The following is a 6,427-nucleotide window of genomic DNA, read 5'->3' on the forward strand; positions in this document are numbered from 1 at the left end:
CTCTGCAATTTTCAGTGATATGCTGCACCTATTGCTCGTGCCATGCTAAAAACTTGTCTCATACTTGACTGAATTATCCATTTAGGATCCATATAAGAGCTCATTACCTTTATTAATCTCCTATTGTTATGGTCATTTAGGTGGTTAAATTCAAGAGACACAAGTGCCTGTAGTATGCTTAGAGGGTAATGCGTCAGCATAATTTTGACAAGAAATGAACTGAACAAGTCACAAAAATCTATGTGTAATGCATCTTGTAAGCAGGTAGATAGCTCGCTGCTATTCGTCTTGGTTTAATCTACATTCAGCTCTAATGGATTTGGCTGTCATTCATTCAAAAAATTCTAAACTATGCATGCATGTGTGATATCAAATAGAGCCACACCTACCACGGCATCAAAGTCCTAGAGATAAAAGATCATTAGTATTTCACTTGTACAGATACATTAACTATGAATGGTGTAGATTTAAGATAGTAAACTTACATTCATGAGAATATTGTTGATAAGCTCTGGATAGCTTGGATTCTAACTACCATTCCCAAACAGAACAAACTTAAATGGAACTGGATATTGTAACAAGTTTGCTGCAGCAACTAACACATCAGTACAAAGAAACATAGTATGGGGAAAGTTGATAAAAGTGATGGATTCAACAGAATTACGTTAGAGTAAGAGCATCTCCAACAGCCGCGCTAAACAAGCGCCGCGCCGCAAATTTTGCCATTTTAGCGCGCGCGCAACCTGTAGACAAGCTCCAGCGGGCGCGCAATAACCGTGCGCGCGGCATATGTAGTTGGATGCGCGATCCGAAACGCCAACTCGTCCTGTGTATTTGGGCTGCCGGCTTCCGCGCGCGGCACACATGAGCGCTCGCGCTGCACTCTCTCCTCCCCGCCACCTTCGCCCTGCGCGCGCCGGCGAACTTGACCCGATGGACGCACGCGTCGGCACCCCGCTCACCCCATCCTACAGCCGCGACCCCTCCCCCGCCGGCGGAAACCCTAGCACGGGGAGCGTTGGCCTCGCCACCGCCGGAGCTCCTCCGAGCATCGGCCTCCGCGCGCTAAGAATCATCTTCGGAGGAGGAAGAATCGTCGCCGCGCCGCCCCCCCCCCCGCGCCTCGGCGGAAGCCCCCTTTTTTTCCCCCCCCCCCAATGCGCTGCGACCGAAGAAGGGCAAGACATCCGCGAAGACGAACAAGGCGGTGGACGGCTCCAACACCTCGAAGGCGAGGAGAAAGAAGCTTGCAGGGCGTGTGACGGGCGCGGCAGCTACCGAAGCGCCGGCGAGCTCACTCGTTGAGCCGGCGGCCCACACGCACAATGTGTTCGACGATATGCCCCAAAGGTAGAAAAAAATTCCAACTTTTCTTTTCTTGTTATTTTTTGAATGCATCCATATAGATAGCTTATTTGCATTGTTCTATATATTTTGTAGTGTCAACGATGATGTATACATGTCAACTATGGGTGTTGGCTCCAACAATTCGCATTGGTCTCAAACCAATGACATGCATTTCGAAGAACATGAGTTCGAGGTGGACGAGGATGGTGAGGGCATTGTCGACGCACCGAAAGGAAGAGTGGGCAATTACACCAACGCCGATGACATCTTACTATGCAATACTTGGTTGCAAGTGTCGAGAGATCCATCCGTTGGAGGTGATCAAAGTAGAGATGCTTATTGGGGGCGGATGAAAGAACACTTTGATGTTCGCAACGTGAGTGGAATTGGCCGCTCCGAGAGATCATTTCGGTCCCGGTGGTCGACAATCAACTCGGATTGTCAAAGGTGGGCGGCCGCACAAAAGGCGGTTGACAAGTTGAACCCAAGTGGCACAAATGAGGACGATAGAGTAAGTGGCATTTCATACATGTTCATCATACTTGTTGGTGTTCGAAGTGCTAACTTGCTTTGTTTTCATGTAGTACAACATTGCACAAAACTTGTTCAAAGGAGAGGAGAAGAGAACCAAGAAGGGGAAGATCAAGAAAGGAAGGATATTTACCTTGCCTCATTGCTATGAAGTGTTGAAGGATGATGAGAAATGGAAAAAGCGTGATGATTTGGATGATTTGCATTTGAGCAACAAACGCAAGCGAACAATTGAGTTGAATGATGATGATGAGGAGGAGGATGCATCAAGTGACGGCAAGAGAAGCCCCACACCTAACTCGGTTTCATACTCAAAGCCAAAACGACCGGATGGGTGCAAGAAAGATGCAAAAGAAAAGAAGAAGGGGAAAGGAGATGATGAGCTCAAAATGCTATCGAAGCTATTGTGAAGGCAAGAAAAGAAGCCAACGAGGTGAGGAAAATGGTAAGGAACCAAGATGTCGCGGCCGAGGAGAGGAGGTTGGCGGCCGAGGAGAGGAGGGTGGCGGCCGAGGAGAGGAAGGTGGCTTTGGAGGAGAGGAAGGTGAGCAATGAGGAGCGAACTAGATTGTTGGAATGGGAGAAGCACTTGTTCTTATTGGACACATCTATCCTCAATGAGGTGCAAAAGGAGTATGTCAATCTTGCCCGTGAAGAAGTCTTGATCCAAAAAAGAGCCATGATTCGCGCAATGGGTGGCGGTGGCCTTGGCTCCATGGGTGGCGGTGGCCTTGGCGACATGGGTGGCGGTGGCTTTGGCGCCATGGGAGGCATGGGTGGCTTCGGAGGTACCGTGGGCGGTTTAGGTGACCATGGAGACCATGGGGGGCATGGGGGGCTTTGGGGCCCCCCCCCCCCCCCGACACTATGGCCGCCATGGGAGGCATGAGTTTTGCTTCTCTCATGGGAGGCATGGGTGCACTGATGTCTACTACACAACCTTCTTCTTGTAGACGTTGTTGGGCCTCCAAGTGCAGAGGTTTGTAGGACAGTAGCAAATTTCCCTCAAGTGGATGACCTAAGGTTTATCAATCGGTAGGAGGCGTAGGATGAAGATGGTCTCTCTCAAGCAACCCTGCAACCAAATAACAAAGAGTCTCCTGTGTCCCCAACACACCCAATACAATGGTAAATTGTATAGGTGCACTAGTTCGGCGAAGAGATGGTGATACAAGTGGTATATGGATGGTAGATAAAGGTATTTGTAATCTGAAATTATAAAAACAGCAAGGTAACAAGTGATAAAAGTGAGCGTAAACGGTATTGCAATGCTAGGAAACAAGGCATAGGGTTCATACTTTCACTAGTGTAAGTCCTCTCAATAATACTAACATAATTGGATCATAAAACTATCCCTCAACATGCAACAAAGAGTCACTCCAAAGTCACTAATAGTGGAGAACGAACGAAGAGATTATGGTAGGGTACGAAACCACCTCAAAGTTATTCTTTCCAATCAATTCGTTGGGCTATTCCTATAAGTGTCACAAACAGCCCTAGAGTTCGTACTAGAATAACACCTTAAGACACAAATCAACCAAAACCCTAATGTCACCTAGATACTCCAATGTCACCTCAAGTATCCGTGGGTATGATTATACGATATGCGTCACACAATCTCAGATTCATCTATTCAACCAACACAAAGGACCTCAAAGAGTGCCCCAAAGTTCTACCGGAGAATCACGACGAAAACGTGTGCCAACCCCTATGCATAGGTTCATGGGAGGAACCCGCAAGTTGATCACCAAAACAACATCAAGTGAATCACGTGATATCCCATTGTCACCACAGATATCCACGGCAAGACATACATCAAGTGTTCTCAAATCTTTAAAGACTCAATCCGATAATATAACTTCAAAGGGGAAACTCAATCCATTACAAGAGAGTAGAGGGGGAGGAGAAACATAAGATCCAACTATAATAGCAAAGCTCGCGATACATCAAGATCGTGCCAAATCAAGAACAGGAGAGAGAGAAAGAGAGAGATCAAACACATAGCTACTGGTACATACCCTCAGCCCCGAGGGAGAACTACTCCCTCCTTGTCATGGAGAGCACCGTGATGATGAAGGTGGCCACCGGAGAGGGATTGCCCCCTCTGGTAGGGTGCCGGAACGGGTCTAGATTGGTTTTCGGTGGCTACAGAGGCTTCTGGCGGCGGAACTCCCGATCTAATCTCTGTTCTAGAAGTTTTACGATACGTGGGTATATATGAGTGAAAGGAGTACGTCGGTGGAGCGAAGGGGGGCCACGAGGTAGGGGGCGCCCCCCCTACCCTTGTGAGCACCTCCTTCATCTTCTGACGTAGGGTCCAAGTCTATCCGGTAGGTTTCCTTTCAAAAATAACTTCTCCAGTTGATTTCGTTCCGTTTCGACTCCGTTTGATATTCCTTTTCTTCGAAACACTGAAATAGGCATAAAACAGCAAATCTGGGTTGGGCCTCCGGTTAATAGGTTAGTCCCAAAAGTAATATAAAAGTGGATAATAAAGCCCAATATTGCCCAAAACAGTAGATAATATAGTATGGAGCAATCAAAAATTATAGATACGTTGGAGACGTATCATGCACCTCCAGCCGCGATGGGCGGAATGTCTTCCGGTGTGCCTCCTCACACACATTCCCATGACACTAGTGCAGAACCGGGCTTTAGTGCCAGTTCGTAAGGGTCTTTAGTGCCGGTTCCACAACCAGCACTAAAGAGTGGGGACTAAAGCCCCCCCCTTTAATATCGGTTCATCACGAACCGGCACTAAAATGCCACCACGTGGCACGAGCCAGGCCCGGGTGCGTGTAGGACATTAGTACCGGTTGGTAACACCAACCGGTACTAAATGTTTGGGGGTGTTTTGTTTTTATTTTTATTTTTACTTTAATTTTGTGTTTTCAATTTAATTTAGTGATTGTTTTACATTATAATGAGTTGTTAAATCATTAGGCGAAAGTACCGCAGATTATTTTCGACTGGATGCATGTGGATCCTAGCTAAGTGATCAAGTATATGCCATATCCATATTATACTTGATCACTTAACTAATCTGCGTTTTCTTTCATAAATGATATAATAACTCATCATCATCATCATATTAATATAAAAACTCTTGCATCATATCATCAACAACAGTATACTAGCTAGCTAAAAATCATCATAATCGTCATTACCACTATTTAATCATCATAGTCATTACCGCTATCTAATCACCACCAACACTAGCTTAAAGAAGAAACATTCACTTGTACCAGAAGCAAAGATATCATCGAGTTCTACATGCATGGTCATGATATTATAAGCGTTCATAACACCACAAAAGAAAATCACTCTTTGAGATTAAGTTCAGGACGAAGAACACGGACATGAGAGGACAAGTACTAAGAGCATGAACTAGCTAAATCACTCCTGCTGCTCTCTCTCTCTCAGGTAAAATAGCATAGAACATGTATAGCTCTCCTGATTCATCATACTGAAGCATGCAGATGAACATGTCTCCTAATCGTGGGCTGCGCTTCTCATTGTTGCCCCCTAGTACTTCTCTGGGATCGTTAACAATTTTGCTCTAATCTTTCACTATTAAGCATTCATCGTTTTTAGAAATCCTGAATGCACTCATGTGCAATGTAGGATATCTTGGCCGTAAGCTAACCATTGACATGCGACCTTTAGTCTCGATCCACTGAGGCACAACTGTCATCGGGAGTCCCTGTTGAAGAACATCGTATAGTAATTAATATACTTAGCAATGAAAGTTTAGCAAAAAAATAATGTATGCAAAAGATGCACTGAGGGAAAATAGTAAAAATCTTACCATCTTTCCTAAATAGATGCGACCGTAGTTCAATACGATCACTATTGGTCGCACGTTTTGAGTACTAACATTTCTAAGTGCAGGAAGAAAATTTGTCTTGACAGTATGAAGATCCTTAAGCCATGAAACATAATGACTTATCTCCTCGCAGTTTAGTTCAGCTCCGGGACAGTAGTAGGTCCTGTCTACCAAGCGCCGGACATGTTTGCTTGAATGGAAATAAGCTGTTAATAGAAATTAGTTGTCAACTATTTTTGAATAAACAATATCAAAGACATAAATATGGTTGAGAAATTCACATAATGGTAGAACTGGAGGCGTCTGCACATCGACCCAGATGTCTCTATTACCTTCAATATCATCTTCCGGATGAATATCAAAGGTGATGACCATATCAGGCTCAAATGCATAAGCTTTGCATAGTGCTTGCCAAGTTTTGCATTCAAAATAGGTGTACGTGTCTGCATTGTATAATTTGACATTGACAGTATAACCATGCTCGGTCTTCAGGTAAACACTCTTTACCTCCATAGTTTCCATAGCACTGAAACCTATCTTATCCAAGACAAAAATTCTTGCATGGCAGGGGATGCGCTAGTAGAATAGTGAAAATTTAAAATTATAAGTTGAAGCAAATGAAGCATATATAAGTCATGCTTAATGATACGTCCATTTTGCATCATGCTTTTATATCGATATTTATCGCATTATGGACTGTTATTTCACTTTATGTCACAATAC

The sequence above is a fragment of the Triticum urartu genome, chromosome 2 (assembly GCF_003073215.2).
Source record: "Triticum urartu cultivar G1812 chromosome 2, Tu2.1, whole genome shotgun sequence".
NCBI classification, from domain to species: Eukaryota; Viridiplantae; Streptophyta; class Magnoliopsida; order Poales; family Poaceae; genus Triticum; species Triticum urartu.